Source organism: Nuphar pumila, chromosome 7 (genome assembly GCF_984573655.1).
Source record: "Nuphar pumila chromosome 7, dmNupPumi1.hap1.1, whole genome shotgun sequence".
Classification (NCBI taxonomy): Eukaryota; Viridiplantae; Streptophyta; class Magnoliopsida; order Nymphaeales; family Nymphaeaceae; genus Nuphar; species Nuphar pumila.
Genome location: NC_143255.1, coordinates 37,020,512 through 37,038,272, shown reverse-complemented (window position 1 = coordinate 37,038,272; position 17,761 = coordinate 37,020,512). Strand labels below are relative to the sequence as shown.

The 17,761-nt window shown below is 37.6% G+C and overlaps 1 protein-coding gene across 2 annotated transcripts in view; it reads left to right on the top strand.

Annotated features, from left to right (window-relative positions):
• Nucleotides 1-17,761, top strand: part of LOC149831942 (plastidic glucose transporter 4-like) — a 67,096-nt gene that overhangs the window by 24,433 nt on the left and 24,902 nt on the right. The gene's annotated exons all lie outside the window — the stretch shown is intronic.

Genomic DNA, 17,761 nt, shown 5'->3' with positions numbered 1-17,761 from the left:
TACATATAATATATTATATGTACATATATCTCTATATATATAAATATATATATTTATATACTTTTACCCAAAGGGTATTTTTGTCATTTCCTGTTTTGCGCATATTCCCTTTTTGGAATATGTTGTAACTTTCTTTTTATTTTTTATTTTTGTAATTTCTTTTTTTCTTTTTCATATTTTTTAATGTGCATTGGGGGTCCCCCAATAGAGTCGTTGGGGGCCCCCAACGACTCCTTTGGGAGCCCCCTTTGCACGTTCTTGCATTTGTATAAATAGGGGTGTTCCCCCCTTGTATTTCTCAAGCTTGAGAGTCTCAAGCATCCGGTTCTTTCTATGAAATACAATCCTTAGTGCATGTTTATTATTTTTACGCTTTTGCGTACTTTGTTCAAGTGCCTTCGTGCACATCTTTTCTATATTATTTGTGTTCGTATGAGTATTGTCTTATCATAGACATTTTTACATGGTATCAGAGCAAGGTTGATTATTGAAGATCGTGGGATTCTCTTTTTTTCGAGTGCCTCGAAAAACGTGCCTTCCGATCTTTGAAGTTTGAAGTGGTGGATCTCTCTTCTCATATATTTTAGAAGAATCTTGTGCAAAGTTGGTGTTGGAAATATTGTGTTGGTACGCTTTTTCCTCTACCTCTTTACTCTCTAATGGGCGAAAAAGAGTCCCATTTTGCTCTTGGTTTCAAATTGAATGGGTCCAACTATCATGTTTGGGCCGGAAATATGGAGGCTCATATAAAAGGGAAGGGCCTATGGGGATATGTACTTGGTACAATTCCGGAACCGGAACCCAAGATTACCGTGGTAAATGGAGGAGAAATCAAGGTTCTTGAGAGAGAAGAAAGAACCAAAGCCCTTGAAGAATACTCCAAGAAGCACGATGAATGGGAAATGAAGAATTTCAAGATTCTTTCATGGTTTTTCTCATCCGTGGAGACTAAGATCAATGCCAACATTATTAAATTCAAAAAGGCATCGGAAGCTTGACATTATCTTGAAAAAATGTACACATCAAGGGATCTCTCTCATAAATACTACCTTCAAAAGAAGGCTATTTTCCTTACCCAAGGTAAAATGACGATTAGGGAATACTTTGCCGATCTTTCCTCTATTTGGGATGAGCTTGCAATGCTTGAACCAAAATTGAGTGGAGAGGCAATTGAGCTTCGTCACAAGCAACTTGAAGAAGATCGGTTCTTCAACTTTTTGAATGGGCTAAGGCCCGAATTTGAGCAAATAAGGTCATCTCTTCTTTCCTCCTTTTCTCCTCCTTCTCTTGAAGATGTTCTCACCAAACTAAGTGGTGAAGAGACTCGTATGAATTTATGTAAACAAGGACCAAATGTTCTTGCGGTTCCTTGTAGTATTGAAGAAAATAGTGAGGTTAATGCCGTATCAAGAACCAGAAACAATGTAAGAACCTATCGTCCCCCTCACTTTAAATTTCAAAATCAAGGAGAAAATGGTGGACAAAGAGGGAAAAGAGACTATAGCAAAACTATTTGTCATTTTTGTAAAGAACCGGGGCATATCAAACCCGTTTGTCCCAAGTGGAAGAAGCTCCTAGCCATGGCTACCACCGGTATACCACAGAAGGAGGAGGCATCTTCAAGTGGGACCCTCTCTATAAGTCAAATAGTGGAAGCTCTTCAACCTCTCCTCAAGGGATCTACCTCCGGTGCGGCCGTGTCCACTTCTTCTTCTCCAGGTAAAATCTCTTGGCTTTTGGACTCCGGTGCATCCTTTCATATGTCCCCAAACATTTTTTCACTCTTCGATTACTCTAAAAATGGTTCCCCATCTTATGTCTCCACTGCGGATGGAACCTCTCTTGAAATTAAAGGAATAGGTAATTTTGAAACTCAAGAGTTCTTTATTCCAAAAATCAGATTTATACCTAAACTAAACTTAAATCTCCTCTCTGTTTCTCAACTCACGGACCATGGCTGTGATATTAAATTCTCTTGTGATAAATGTTTAATACAGGATCGCCAGTCCGGGAAATTGATTGGGGAAGGCTTTAGAAGGGGAGATTTATATTATATGGAATCTCTTCAAGTTCCAAAAGTTTTGTGTAATGTTGCCCGACATAAAGATATAAATGTGTGACACAAAAGACTTGGTCATCCTAATATCACCAAGTTATCATACTTACATTTTGCAAAAGACCTATGTAAAAACTCCTTTTCTTGTAATGACTGTATTCTTGGAAAAATGCGAAGTTTACCTTTTGAGCAAAGAACTATGTTCTCTTCTAAAACTTTCGAAATTGTTCATTCGGATGTTTGGGGACCTGCACCTGTTGTTTCAAAAGGAGGTTTTTTTTATTACGTAATATTTGTGGATGATTTTTCCAGATATTCGTGGATATATTTTCTTAAGTTTAAACATTAAGTGTTTTCATGTTTTAAAATTTTTCATTCAATGATTAAGAACCAATTCAACAGTAACATAAAGATTTTTAGAAGTGACTCTGGAGGAGAATATCTCTCCAATCAATTTAAAGTATATCTTGAGGATCAAAGTATTGTTCACCAAAGGTCTTGTCCTAAGACACCTCAACAGAATGGGTTAGCTGAAAGAAAACATAGGCACATTATCGAGACCACTAGGACTCTTCTTATATCTCAAAATATTCCTAAAATTTTTTGGGCTGAAGCAGCTCTTGCTTCTGTTTATTTGATAAATCGCCTACCATCTAGGTTATTAGGTAAAATATCTCCCTTCGAGGTATTACATAAGATCGAACCTGATTATAATAGGTTAAGAGTCTTTGGATGTAAGTGCTTCATACTTACGGATAGGAATGACAAACTCTCTCCCAAGGCTATTCCTTGTGCCTTTCTTGGTTATTCCGAAACTCAAAAAGGCTTTCGTTGTTATAACCTTCGAGATGATAAACTATATGTCTCTAGAAACGTAACTTTTTTAGAAAATGAAAATGGTTTTGAAAAAAATGTTTCTCAACAAGAAAATTTTGATTACTCCTTCTTATTCGACTTATTGTCTAGTAATGATGACATATCTAGTGATGATGATGTATCATTAAACCATGATGAGGAAAATGATGGAGACATTGGTGAACATAATTCACCCAATGAACCAGAAAGTAGAGTTCCAAGTGATCCTATAACCTACTCTCGTAGAAACCAAGACACCTTTAGAAGTGCTATTGATCAATATAGTGAGCTTTCCACCTCTCTTGACCATAGAAGATCTGAAAGGAATAGAAGACCTCCAAATCGTTTTGTCTCTTTTGATTCTTTTTCACCCCGATATAGGGCTTGTCTAAGTGCTATTCACTCTTATTTTGAGCCAAGAAATTTTGAAGAAGCAAAAAAATGTATAGAATGGCAAGAGGCCATGCAAAGTGAACTTGATGCTCTTAAAAGGGCCGAAACTTGGGATTTTCAATCTCTACCTATAGGAAAGAAAACTATAGGTTGTCGATGGGTCTTTAAAGTTAAAACCAAGAGCGATGGTTCCCTAAAAAGGTATAAAGCTCGCTTAGTTGCTAAAGGATATGGGCAAGAGTATGGAATTGATTACGAAGAAACCTTTGCCCCTGTTGCTCAGATGGTTACGGTTAGATGTCTCATTACTATTGCATCTATTAAAAATTGGAACATTTTTCAAATGGATGTTAAAAATGCCTTCTTAAATGGTGATCTCAACGAAGAAGTATATATGGATGCCCCACCAGACATGATAATCCCTAAAGATAAAGTTCTTCGTCTTCGTAAGGCTCTCTATGGTTTAAAGCAGGCACCCAAAGCCTGGTATGATAGGTTTACCAGTGTAATGCTGGAAAATGGATTTTCCTCATGTTATACTGACACTGCTTTGTTTACTAGAAAATCTAATGCAGGGATTGTAATTTTATTGCTCTATGTTGATGATATGTTAATCACAGGTGATGATGTTCAAGGAGTCAAGGGTATTAAGTCCGTCTTGACTTCAAAATTTGAGATGTCAGATTTGGGTTTTCTGACATATTTTCTTAGAATTGAGGTTGCCTATTCGCAACGTGGTTATTTTCTATCTCAGTCTAAACTTGCTTGTGAGATTATTGACAGATCCAGGATTTCTGATGATAAAGTATGCAAAACTCCTGAAGTTGTGGGAGCAAAAATGAAAATTGATGATGGTATTCCCTTAACTGATCCTACCCCTTGCAGACAGTTGGTAGGTTCGTTAATGTATCTTAGTATTACTCGACCTGACTTGTCACATGCTATACACATCGCCAGTCAGTTTCAGCACGCTCCCACAACCGTTCATATGAGTGATGTTCTTCGCATCATCAGATACTTGAAGGGCACAGTAAATAAGGGAGTATTTCTATCTTCTTCTTCTGATTTAAAATTACTTGCTTATACTGACTCAGATTGGGGAGGTGACCCTAGTAACCGTCACTCCACCACTGGTTTTTGTATTTTCTTAGGTGAATCTTTGATTTCATGGCGATGTAAAAGGCAACAGAAGGTCTCTCTGTCATCCACTGAAGCCGAATACAGAGCCATGACATCCACTACAATGGAAATTGTATGGATTCGACGTCTTTTGGAAGATATGAGAGTAGTTGTCAAAGAACCAACAAAGCTATGCTGTGACAATAAGAGTGCAATCTACATTGCCAAGAACCACACCTTTCACGAGCGAACAAAGCATATAGAGATGGATTGTCATTATGTCCGAGAAGAATACTTGAAGAAGGTCATTGATCTACCATATGTGACATCTGAGTATTAACTTGCCGACTTCTTCACAAAAGCTCTATGTTCGCCCAGATTTCATTTCCTTCTTGACAAACTTGCGGTTATCACACCGTAAGTTTGAGGGGGGGTGTTAAAATGTATCTCCTAAAAATCATTATCATTATTGTAAATATAAATATATATATTTATATACATAGAGATATATTTACATATAATATATTATATGTACATATATCTCTCTATATATAAATATATATATTTATATACTTTTACCCAAAAGGGTATTTTCGTCATTTCCTGTTTTGCGCATATTCCCTTTTTGGAATATGTTGTAACTTTCTTTTTATTTTTTATTTTTGTAATTTCTTTTTTTCTTTTTTTATTTTTCACATTTTTTAATGTGCATTGGGGGTCCCCCAATAGAGTCGTTGGGGGCCCCCAACGGTCACAAATGTGACCGTTGGGGGCTCCCAACGACTCCTTTGGGAGCTCCCTTTGCACCTTCTTGCATTTGTATAAATAGGGGTGTTCCCCCCTTGTATTTCTCAAGCTTGAGAGTCTCAAGCATCCGGTTCTTTCTATGAAATACATGCCTTAGTGCATGTTTATTGTTTTTACGCTTTTGCGTACTTTGTTCAAGTGTTGTGAGAGTGCCTTCGTGCACATCTTTTCTATATTATTTGTGTTCGTATGAGTATTGTCTTATCATAGACATTTTTACACATAGAAGCTCTAAAGTATCTTCTTTTATCTTGTTCTTATCATTGTTCTGTTAAAACTTCTGTCCTATATGGTTTGTTAAAAAATTATGAATATCATGTGCTAGAATAAAGGGTATTTTCCTTTTGAAATGATAAATCTTCAAACTGAGCTGATCCAGAAACTAGGTGTTTGATAATTGAAGTGCCCCCATCGGGCTGATTGAAAAAGATAAAAGTTTGATTTCCATGGAAATACTGCCAAAGCCATGTACCACCTTAGATAGTTCTCCTTCATGACTAGATCTGGAATGACAATTTTGCTATGATGTCACTAAGAGGTTAATAAGATCTCTACTATTTTTTTGTGGAATTATACGCATTCTTTGACCTTCACTACAAACTTTTTCATGGATTTTTGGAGTATCAGCACTAGAGTAATTAGTATTGGAAGTTTATGTAATATAGTGTAGCATAATATGTAAAGTACCTTTATTAGGCCATTATGTACAACCCTATAATAAAAGGAGTATACTAGTCTTTTTAGGCTTTTAGTTTTTGAAGTCTCAAGGGGGTCGACCCTTTTAATGTGTATGAGGCTCCTCATTCAAGACATGGAATATACGAACATTGGTTTCTCTTCCTCTTTTGTTGAGTCTCCTCTAACCCTAATCTCTCTCACTCTTTTTCTATTTGATTTCTAACATGGTTTCAAAGCCATGGAGAAGGAGATTAGAGAGGACTTGTTAAGGTGAATAAGACTTCATTCTGGTTTGCACTGAAGCTTGCGTAGAGGGCTGCTGATGTCACCATCGTTCATACGATCTTGCTGCTTTAGTGCATTTGAAGGTTTGGATTGGTAGTTCCTGTTTTAGATGTTCATAGAATCAAGAATCACCATCATCAGCCTTGATTTGGATTTTTGTGAGATTTTACAAGCATTTTTTTTGAGTTACGGTTTCTTGGTGACTGTTTTGATTTTCTGAGCATATCAGTCACATCGGTGGGGTTTAAACCCTCTGGTTAGACCATGGTTGCCAGTCGAGGAAGCGGGAGTAGGAAGCGATACGGGAAGTGAGAGCGGGAAGCGAGGCACTTTCAAAATTTTAGGAAGCGGGAAGCATGAGACTTAGAAGTGAATCACGAACCGTCTCGGAAGCGACCTAGGAAGCGTGGGGGAAGCGTGCTTCCCATAAATGGGAAGCACACTTCTAAAAAAAAAGGGACGCTTCCCCGCACGCTTCAGAAGCGCAACGTTTCGCGCTTCCGAAACACGTATCGGGGAAGCACGCTTCCCCTATGGTATAGGTGCTTTCGGTAACTCTGGGTTAGACTCTTTTGTATCATTTTTGTGTTGGAAATCTCCTAGAAGTGGTCTGATGCACGTATTTGTTATATTGGGTGAGATTTATTGACTCTTTTGGAAGTTTGTCGTTGGCGGTAACTAATTTTTCATACACTAGTTACATTGTTTTCAGTTCTGGGCATCGATCTTGGTTGCAGATCAGTGATCAGATATCATTACTTTCACCTGTGTGCAAGAAATTTCTGCTATGTTGTTTGTGATTTGCAGTATTGGGTGTTAATCTATCATATCTGTTGTATATTTTGGTAGTTGTTCAGTAGGTGCTTGAAGGTTTTGGATGCTTAGTCGTGCGATTAGAGGAAATATTCTTGGGTGTGAAGAATACTTGGGCTTGTTGTATGCGTCTGTGTGGTGATTAGCTCTATATGGTCTCAAACAAGCACCTCGAGCTTGGTTTGAGAAGTTCAGTTCAGCAGTGAGGTCACTTGGTTTTGAGCAAAGCCACCATGATCCTGCTTTGTTTGTGTCTTTCTCTACTCATAGAAGATATATATTGTTTTTTTATGTAGATGATATGATTCTCATTGAGAATGACATAAAGAAGACTGAAGAGACGAAAATGAAGCTGGCCAATATATTCGAAATGAAAGATTTGGGGCGGTTGAATATTTTCTTGGGCTTGAGATAGCTTACTCTAAAAGAGGACTGTACTTATCCCAACATAAGTATGCTACATATTTTGTTGTAAAAGCAAGATTGACAAATGACTCAAAACAAGTAAATTCTCTCGTAGAGGCGAACTTGAAGATGAGGACAACTGATGGTGTTGAGTTAGAGGATCCTCTAGTATATAGACAATTAGTTGGGAGCCTTATATATTTAACTATATCCAGACCAGATATAACTTATGCAGTTCACGTAGTGAGTCAATTTATGAGTACTCTCAGATCAATTCACTTGGTAGCCGTACTTAAGATCATCAAGTATGTAAGGGATTCTATGCATTATGGCATGCTTTCCTCGTCTTTGACAAAGAATTGAGAGCCTTTTGTGATGATGATTTTAGAGGCTTCACTAGCGATCGTCTTTCCACTATAGGGTTTTGTGTTTTCCTTAGAAGTTCTCTGATCTCATGGAATAGCAAGAAGCAGCAAAGGGTTGTTTTTTCCAATGCAGAAGCCAAATACAAGGCAATGGCTCAAGTTGTAGATGAGATTATTTGGATTAAATGGCTATTAAAGGAATTGAGAATTCTATGTGAAAAGAAAATTTAGCTATATTGTGACAATGGGAGCGCTATTCATATTGCAAAGAATCCAAAGTTTCATGTGTGCACTAAGCATATTGAAATAGGCTGCCATTATACAAGAAGGGCTTATGAAGATGCGTATAACTTTGGAGCATGTCAGCTCAAAGAATCAGATTAGAGATGTGTTTACAAAAAGTATTTCTCTTTTGCATTTCAGTTCTTTCCTTTCCAAACTTGGAATGATTCCTTTACATCCTTCCAAGTTTGAAGGAGAGTATTGAAAGTCTATGTAATATAGTTTAGCATAAAGTTATGTAAAGTACTTTTATTAGGCCATTATGTACAACCCTATAATAAAAAGGGTATACTAGTCTTTTTAGGCTTTTAGTTTTTGAAGTCTCAAGGTGCTCGACCCTTTTAATGTGTATAAGGCTCCTCATTCAAGACATGGAATATATCTGGACGGGTGATGGATAAATAGGTGAGAGATCCAATTAATTGACGGTAGGGGGTTGGATCCTCAAGAAGAACACCATCCTCAAGTCTTAATTTTGCATTGATGACTTCGGGGGTCTCAACTTTCTTTTCATCAGATATTCCTGACTTGGTACAAATGTCTGCAGCTAATTTCATTTGAGATAGGATGTATCCTCGCGAGGAGTAAGCCACTTCAATTCCTAAAAAATATCTCAAAAATCCAAGGTCAGACATATCAAAAGTTTCTTTTAATATAGACTTCACATCATTTACCCCATTTTTGTCATTCCCAGTAATGATCGTATCATTAACATACAACAGAAGAATAACGATGAAGTCACCTGTCTTCTTAACAAAAAGAGCAGTGTCAGTATAGCAAGAAGTAAATCCTAAATTGATTAATACATTATTAAACTTATCATACCAAGCTTTAGGAGCTTGCTTAAGTCCATATAAGGCCTTTTTTAATTTTAAAATTTTGCCATTTAAATTCATACCCGGTGGTGGTTTCATATAGACTTTTTTATTTAAATTTCCATTTAAGAAGACATTTTTGACATCAAGTTGAAAAATAGGCCATTTTCTAATAGAAGCTATTGCAATAAGAGCTCGAACACTAGTCATTCGAGCAACTAGGGCAAAAGTTTCATCATAATCTACCCCATACTCTTGGGCATATCCCTTGGCCACAAGCCTAGCCTTGTATCTTTCCAAAGAGCCATCACTCTTAGTTTTTACTTTGAAAACCCATCTACATCCAATGAGTTTCTTGTCTTTGGGTGGATCAATGATCTCCCAAGTTTGTGCCTTTTTAAGTGCATTAAGTTCCAGTTCCATTGCTTCATTCCAATGAGCATATTGTTTAGCATCATTAAAATGAGATGGTTTATGAAATGAGTGAAGAGCTAGCAGGCATGCCCGAAAATTTGGAGAAAAAGAATCATAAGATACAAATCTATTTGGTATTTTAGAAATACGATTTGATCTTCTTAGGGAGGATTCCTCAATCGACTCATTTTGAGAAATTTTTTCAAGAGCACAAGGTGAATTACTTTCATTTCTTCTAGAATAGACTTGTGTTTGTCTTGGTACATTTTCTCCTAAACTTTGGTCATCATTTGAAGGTTCAAAATGATCCTCTATGAGAGATTCATTCACTAGATTCATCATGACTATCTATGATGTTTTCTTGAGGTAATAAGTCAAATAAAAAGGAATAATCAATATTTTTATTTGGTTTATGCGAAAAACCACTTTTTTCTTCTAAGAATGTGACATCTTTTGAGATATAAAGTTTGTTTTTGAGTATGTCAAAACATCGATAACCTTTTTTGTTTTTTGCCATATCCTAAGAAAATACATTCAATTGCCCTATGAGAAAGTTTATCATTTTTGTGAGTTAGAACAAAGCATTTACATCCGAAAATTCTTAGTCTTTTATAATCGGGAGACATATTGTAAAGTTTTTCAAAAGGAGAAAGATTTCTCAAAGAAGATGAAGGGATTCTATTGATAAGATATGTTGAGGTTAGAACCGTTTCGGCCCAAAAGGATTTTGGAATATTCTTTGAAATTAATAAAGTTCTTGTGGTTTCTATTATGTGTCTATGCTTTCTTTCCGCAAGACCATTTTGTTGTGGAGTGTTTGGGCAAGAACGTTGATGGCAAATTCCATTTTCTTTCAAATAGGTTTGAAATTCATTGGACATGTATTCACCTCCCGAATCAGATCTAATAATTGATAGATTTCCTAAAAATTGATTTCTAACCATTGCATGAAATTCTTTAAAAAAGGAGAAAACTTCGGATTTGCGACTTAAGAAGTAAATCCATGTAAATCGAGTGAAGTCATCAATAAAGACCACATAATACGAAAATCCTCCTTTGGATAAAATAGGAGAAGTTCCCCATACATCGGAATGCACAAGTTCAAAAGGCCGAGTGGTAAAATAATTTCTTTAAGGAAATGGAATAGCTTTAGATTTCCCAAAAATGCAATCTTTACAAGTCATGTGTTGATCTTTACAACTATTGTTCAAAAAAGGAAAAAGAGACATCTTTACAAAATTTGGATGACCAAGTCTCTCATGCCAAATTCCAATACTTTTGTCCTTTACAAGATTGCAAGATGACTTAGATGGAAGAGTCAAAAAATCCATAAAATAGAGATCACCCCTTCTATGGCCTTGCCCAATCAGCTTCCCTGACTGGAGATCCTGCACGGTGCAATCTTTAGGTGAGAAAGAGACTTGGCATCCATGATCGGTGATTTGGGAAACGGAAAAAAGATTTAGATTAATCTTTAGAACAACTCTTACTTTAGGAACGAAAAAGTTTTGAGAATTTTTAAAATCAAGTGTTCCAATACTTTCAATTTTTAAAGATGTCCCATCGACCGTTGAAACATAATAAGATATAGGTTCGGAAAAAACATTAGAGAGAGAGTTTTTATGAGATGTCATATGAAAAGAAGCACCGGAGTCTAGTATCCACATACCTGGAGGTGATGAAGAGTAGGCGATCGCGGCTCCGGATGTTGAAGATGAAGACGACTTGAGAAGATGTTGGAGAACTTCGGAGATATGATTGAGAGTTTCTTTGATATCTCCCTCTTTGACACTTTCTTCTTCCTTCTTTGGAGAATTTTCTCCAACCGCGACCACTTTTCCCTTAAGCTTTGGGCAAACCGGTCTAATGTGTCCCGGTTCATTACAATAGTGGCAAATCACTCTCTTTCTATTATTTTGTTAAAGTGGGGAGGTCTATATGCTTTAACATTTGATTCGGGCCTAGTAACGGCCAAAACTTCATCACTCTTAATACTTAGGCCAAGTCGAGTTTCTTCTTGGCAAACCTCGGCAAGGGCATCCTCAATGGGTAAGGCTTTACTTCTATGGAGAAGGGATGCCCTAATTTGCTCAAATTCCGGTCGAAGACTACGGAGAAATTGAAAGAAATGCTCTTTTTCAATTTGTTCTCTTCTTAACTCAATATCTTCCGGAGCCACCCATTTGGGCTCAAGAAGAGCAAGCTCATCCCAAAGTGGGGTTAAAGAGCTAAAATAGTCACGGACACTCATATCCACTTGTCTAGATGAACTGATTTTTTCTTGACAAAAAAATTGTCTAGCAAGATTCTTTTGGGTATACATACCCTTAAGAAAGAACCATGCCTCATTGGCTCTTCTAAATTTGGCAATGTTGGCACAATTTTTGAGGTCCACATTATTCATAAACCATGCCAAAATTTTAGCATGGTTACTTTCCCAATCCGCAATTTTGGATTGATGATCATTGATAGCCTTGATGCGCTCATCGCCATCTAAAGCTTTTTCAACCCCATTTTCAATTTTAGTGAGAACAAGAGAGGGTTCGGGAGTAGTTCCCATGACAAAACCCCAAAGTTTCTTACCTCTTAGATGATTTTCCATAGCGGATGCCCACATAAGGTAATTGGATCCATTGAGCTTAAAAGAAAGCTCAACTTTAGAATCACGTTCCATCGGTACCGAATAATTCTTCCTTTCTTCAAAAGCTTGAGAGGCACACGTCCCAAGATAAAAAGAAGAGAAGCCCGATCACCAACCTTGCTCTGATACCATGTAATGAAGATAGGCGGAAGCACCAATAACACAAGCCACTCCTTGAGAGTGATCACAAGAGTCAAGAACACAAACACTAAAAAGTGTATACAAAACACACACTAAAGAAAATATGACTTAAAATCATAAGTTGGATATTATTGAAGAAAGAGAGAAGAGGGTATAAAACCCAATACAATTACAAGGGAAAGCCTCCTCTATTTATAGAGGAGGAGGCCTAAAAGAAGGGACCACAAGGGGGCTCCCTTCTAGTCGTTGGGAGCCCCAATGGTCATAAATATGACCGTTGGGGCCCCAACGACAAGGGTGGGGCCCCTTGTGGTCTTACAAAAAGCCAAAACAAAAAGAAAAAGAAAAAAGAAAAAAAGGAAAAAGGAAAAGAAAAAGAAAAAAGAAGATGGGGAGGTTTACATGGGGATTTACCAAAATACCCCTATTGGGTATTTGGAGAAAAAGAAGAAAACAAAATATGTATATAATATATATATGTATATAATATATATATATGTATATATATATATATATATATGTATGTATATATATATATATAAGTATATGTATATATATATATATTATATATATATACATAATTTAACATCTATTGTAACGACCCCAATCCATACCCTTTAAAAATGCGGAATAATTATTTTTTCTTTTTATAATAGTTGCGGAAAACTTCCCAGAGACCTGGGGTCCTCACAGTTCCAATTCCAACTGGATAGCCCAAACACCACAAACGAACTTGCAACCATCATCCATAGAAACCAGAACAATTCCTTTATTTATGAATAAGAGAAAATTTCAGAGACAAGGTTTTATTCGACTGAAAATAAAGCAACTGATAAAGCAAGAAGAACTGAAACAAAAAAAAGAGTCACTATGTCCCCTGTTGAAGCTGTCAAGCTCAAGTATGACTCCCATTCATTCCCAGTAGCCAGTCCAACCTCACTGTTCACCATATCCTGTGAAAAACCAACAAAGTAGGGTGTCAGAACCGAAATTCTGAGCACAATTACTTCTAAAGAAACCAGGTGAGACAAAGAATATGGATAAGATTTCATACAATGATTTGAGTGAGTACAAATATAAAATTTGCAGTATTCAAATATCCATACCTACCAACAATTACATATGCTCACCAGTCAAGAACAGTAAAGCAGTACCATATATTAAGAACTAAATAATCAAACCTTGCAGCATGATTTCAATAAGTAAATCCTATACTACCACCAAATCATGTCATGATATAGAGAATGATTCAAACCTGCATGATCTAATGCGTAACATGAAAAATGCATGATTATGTGTAATGCATGATTTCTTCTGTTATCTTTCATTTAAGTTTCATCTTTTCATATGCATGCCCTATTAAATGCATGCAACTTTAAGTTTCTCTTTTTAATTACCGTTGCCCGCGGATACACCAAACGGGTACAATCCCCGAGGTCGAGTAGGTTCCAAGGGTAGCTTAACACACAATTTGTATTTTATTACTAGGTTCCAACTTAGCCCTCGACCGAATCACTTCGGAACATTAGACCTCCACATCTAATGTCGGGGACACAAGGGACACCCCACGCCCACATGTGCCACTTTCTTGGTACCATAACAACAGTTGTGTCAAACACACCACTCCCGGGTAAAGTGGCGGACTCTCCCTAAAACCGTGGTCAGGAGAAAGAACCTCAATATCGAGTTCAGGAGACAAAAATTACAACACATGGAGTTTTTGTATCCTCACAGTCTCCCCAAGACCGGATCTCTAAGATTCTCATACTCCAGATGAGATATCCTAGAATGTATATTACACTGTTCTTATTATATTTTTATTAAAGTTAATTCTTTAAGTTTGCAACACCATATGCAAAAGTAAAGTGAAAATCCGCATCCTCCCTTGCGGGGACCCTTACGGAACTCCAGCCCGTATAATAAACTAAAACAGTGTAGTAATGTGCCAAACCATTTTATGTGGTTTTAGTGATGCAGTTCAAAATATATATGAACGGAAACCAAACCCACGGCTCTTCAGGCCGATGACGGTCTATTTAGGCCATCGATGCATCGTATGCAAAACTCATAACAACTTGCAATGTATGCAATAATACCAACATGATTCCAAATGCACATTCATTCATACAATTTTAACAATGTGCATGAGCTTCCACAGTCATATGCATGTGTGACCATCCATGTGTAGATACTTTCATGTAATCACTTAACACACATGCATTCATCCATAAGCACATAAGGAAATTTATACCTGATTTTACATGCTAAACACACATCGATTTCGTGTATGCAATGTACTCAAAACACATCCATAAATGCACGATAAATAAACATGTCCCATCAATATAGGCACAGGAAACCTTTTCATGTATTAACATCCACACACATGAACATAACCCAGATTCAGCAATTGAAACTTCAGGGCTGCACACATTCATATCATGTATGCGCCTGTACCAAAATAAGACCTCTCATATGAAAGATCAGAGAAGAGAGAAGGCTAGATGACAACAACAAGGAAGGAAAAGGTAATAGGCTGCATCCTCTAGGTTGATCTCATTTTGTATAACAGGTTCTCAGTAAAGTTCCATAAATGCCTTAGCATACATCAATGCCATTATGTAACAGATCCCATTGTTAGATGTTACAAAAAAATATTTTCAGCATTAGAAATAACACCACCCCTTCAAAGATCTTAGTAAACAAATTTGTCATTTGCATAATCTCTAAATAAAATTTTAGCCTAAAGCTCACCTTCAATCTTTTCTCGAGCAAAATGTTTGTCCTACTTTATGTTTTTAATCTTGTCATATTAAACCGGTCTAACAGATTTAAATAGTACTTCTATCTTGTTACTTTAACCTGGATTTGCTGATATTAAAATTGCACATTTTGTTGTAACATAGGCAACATATATGTGTTGCTTCTTGCTACTACATGAAACTAAATGTGACCCCAAATACAAGCAACATCCTAGTATAGACAGTTGAATAGCTACATGAAAAGTCTCAGTGCACAAGTTATCTTGCAGCCCGAGGATGCAATATAGCCAAGCTTGTCTCAAAGATGGGCCTATGTTTGCAGTTGACTCCCCGTATTTAATTGGGCAGGAGATTTGGTTTAGTTCTGTGATTTAAAAGGCATTGTTAAAAGCACTGGAGGTATATTTACTACAACCATTGCTTTCACATGCATCAACATGCACGATTTAGGCCTTGGAGCTATAAATATGGAAACTGTGCACTCGTGCTCAATGAAGAAAGTCCTGTGTACTGAGAAAATCATCCACAAAACTCTTAGGAAATAAGACTTAAAGTCACCTAGTGAACATCCCCAAACATCTTAATGCCTAAACTACAGTGTAAATGAAGCTATTTCATTTATTCAACTAAACAGTATCAAATGACTTTTAAACACAAGAATATTTCAGCATTATCACAAGAACTATCTTCTTAGGGCTGAGTGACTAACGACCCTTTTGAAAAAAAATTTAACAGCCTCATCATAACGATATCAAAGTCGATAATGCCACAACTTCTCTTGAGCCGCCCCTTTTCCAGAAATCCAACAAAAAAAAAAAAACACCCCTCATCAGGAAAAATCCGAAACCCCCAACTCATAGATTTGGGGTTTTAGGTTTAGGGTTGACAGAAACCCCAAATCCTCCCCTCAAACCCACACATGGAATCGAACCCCTGTTCGATCCCTCACCCCGATTCCAAGAAGACCCGTACCTTTTTGGTGAAATTTCCGACGATCGTAGGCTGGAGACGCGAAGGCAGGGCCGGCTAGTGTCGCTCTGCGCTGCTGTCGTGACAGGGAGTTGTTCGAGGAGCCCTTGAAGGTTGCGGATGGCCGGAGCTTTGCCGGCGACCTCCACCTCTCCGATGCACGCCCACACGAGAGAGAGGGTGAGAGAGAGACTGAGTGAAGAGGGGCAAAACCCTCTCTCCACTCCTCCTTTTATTGGCCCAAACCCCCTCCTCTGTCGAGAGGCGCGGGGTCGGTTACGCTCTGCGTAACCCCCCCCCCCCCCTGTGCCTTTCTTGTTTTCGGTTACAGCTTTATCGGGCAACCCTTATCGGGTTGCCCCTTTTCTTTAAAAGGCTGTTTACACAGGGCGCGGCTCGGGTCCGGACCCGTAACCCGACCCCAAACGATATGGATCCACAAGTTGGATCCATATGGATCCAACTGTGGATCCTCGGATTAATTTAAAAAAAAATTAAAATTTTACTCATTTATTATTATTATTAGTTTTATTATAGATGTCGATATAAAGACCACTTTATGGGTCCTAGATCCGAAATGTGGATCTGAGGCCCAAATTGCATATTTTGTAATATATTTATTAGCAAATTTTTTTGGTTTTTACATCTATTGCTTGTTGGGCAACAATCTTTCCACAGCTCCATTCCAGGGCCGTCAGGTTTGCGAGTTCAGGGCCAGCTTGCTCTCCCACCTCCCCAGGTTGCATTGTTAGATATGCTAAACCAACAGATATATCCTTAAGGCCCCCATAAAACCTGACTAGTTTTGCAGGCAAAGTTCCTCAAAGGATCACCCACCAAAAGAGGGCATTAGCCATCTGATTTCCTCTTCTGCCGTAACCTTTTTACCTCTTTCCTGTGCATGCCTTGATTCTCACCTGGACAGAGTTGCTGCCTTCAGCTAAAATGGGAAAAGCATTCATTTGTGTCAGAAAAAGTGGAGGGAGCAAAGGACTATATGATTGACAGTGCTCCAACGTCCCAAATGCCTATAAGGAGTCTAATTTCATTACGCCATCAGTCTGTCATTGCCATACAAAAATAAATTCGATCACAATCAAAGTTAAAAATATTAAAGTATTAAATCTGTAAGTGCTGAAACATGTAAAGCATTAAGGCTGCAGCAAAGGGAGGAAACATTATGGTGCTAAAGGCTTAGATAACTTGTCAAACAGGAGGGCACGCTCATGTTCATCTCAGGAAATCCTCTCAATGGGACTGGGCACCTATCTCCCCATTTTCAGCTGTTGCTCCGGCTTTCCAATATCCATCTACTTGCTTGTTGTTGAGGCAAGAGTTGTTCGCTACTTCAAAACATTGGCTTGTGCCTTAATTTTCTTGTTTTGCTTGAGTACATTTCCTTCGAGATGCTCATCAAAACCAATTAAGGGGTCCCGATAGGAGTGGGTGGGGCTACTGAAGATTTTTCAAGTTGGGTAAGTTCTCTTACAGAAGCTTAGAGAGTTTTTTATTATGCACTACTTAAAGGCATTAATTCAAAGGTAGGGAAATTATGGTGGTCTAAGCAGCTTGAAGAACTGGTTCATCTGTGGGTCTCTTAGCAACCGCTGTTTCTGGCTGAGAGCAAGTGGTCAAGGGCTAGGGAATTTCCCAGCAAGGGAAAATCTTGGGAGATTTTAAAATTCACATTTCTCTCAAAAAATTCTCCAGAAAACATCGGTTTATGAAAAATATTATAAATAAATATATGATAAAAAAATTTCTTGGTATTAGGTATATTACACCTTTAAATATCATGTTGCACTATATATATATATTTATTTATAGAGAGAGAGAGAGAGAGAGATAGAGAGAGAGAGTAATGCTACGGTGCTCCGGGAGTACCTACTCCCACATACTAGAAATCATAGTTGTGCATCTTCTCAATCAGACCTTATAGATGTATTCAACAAAGTTTATTT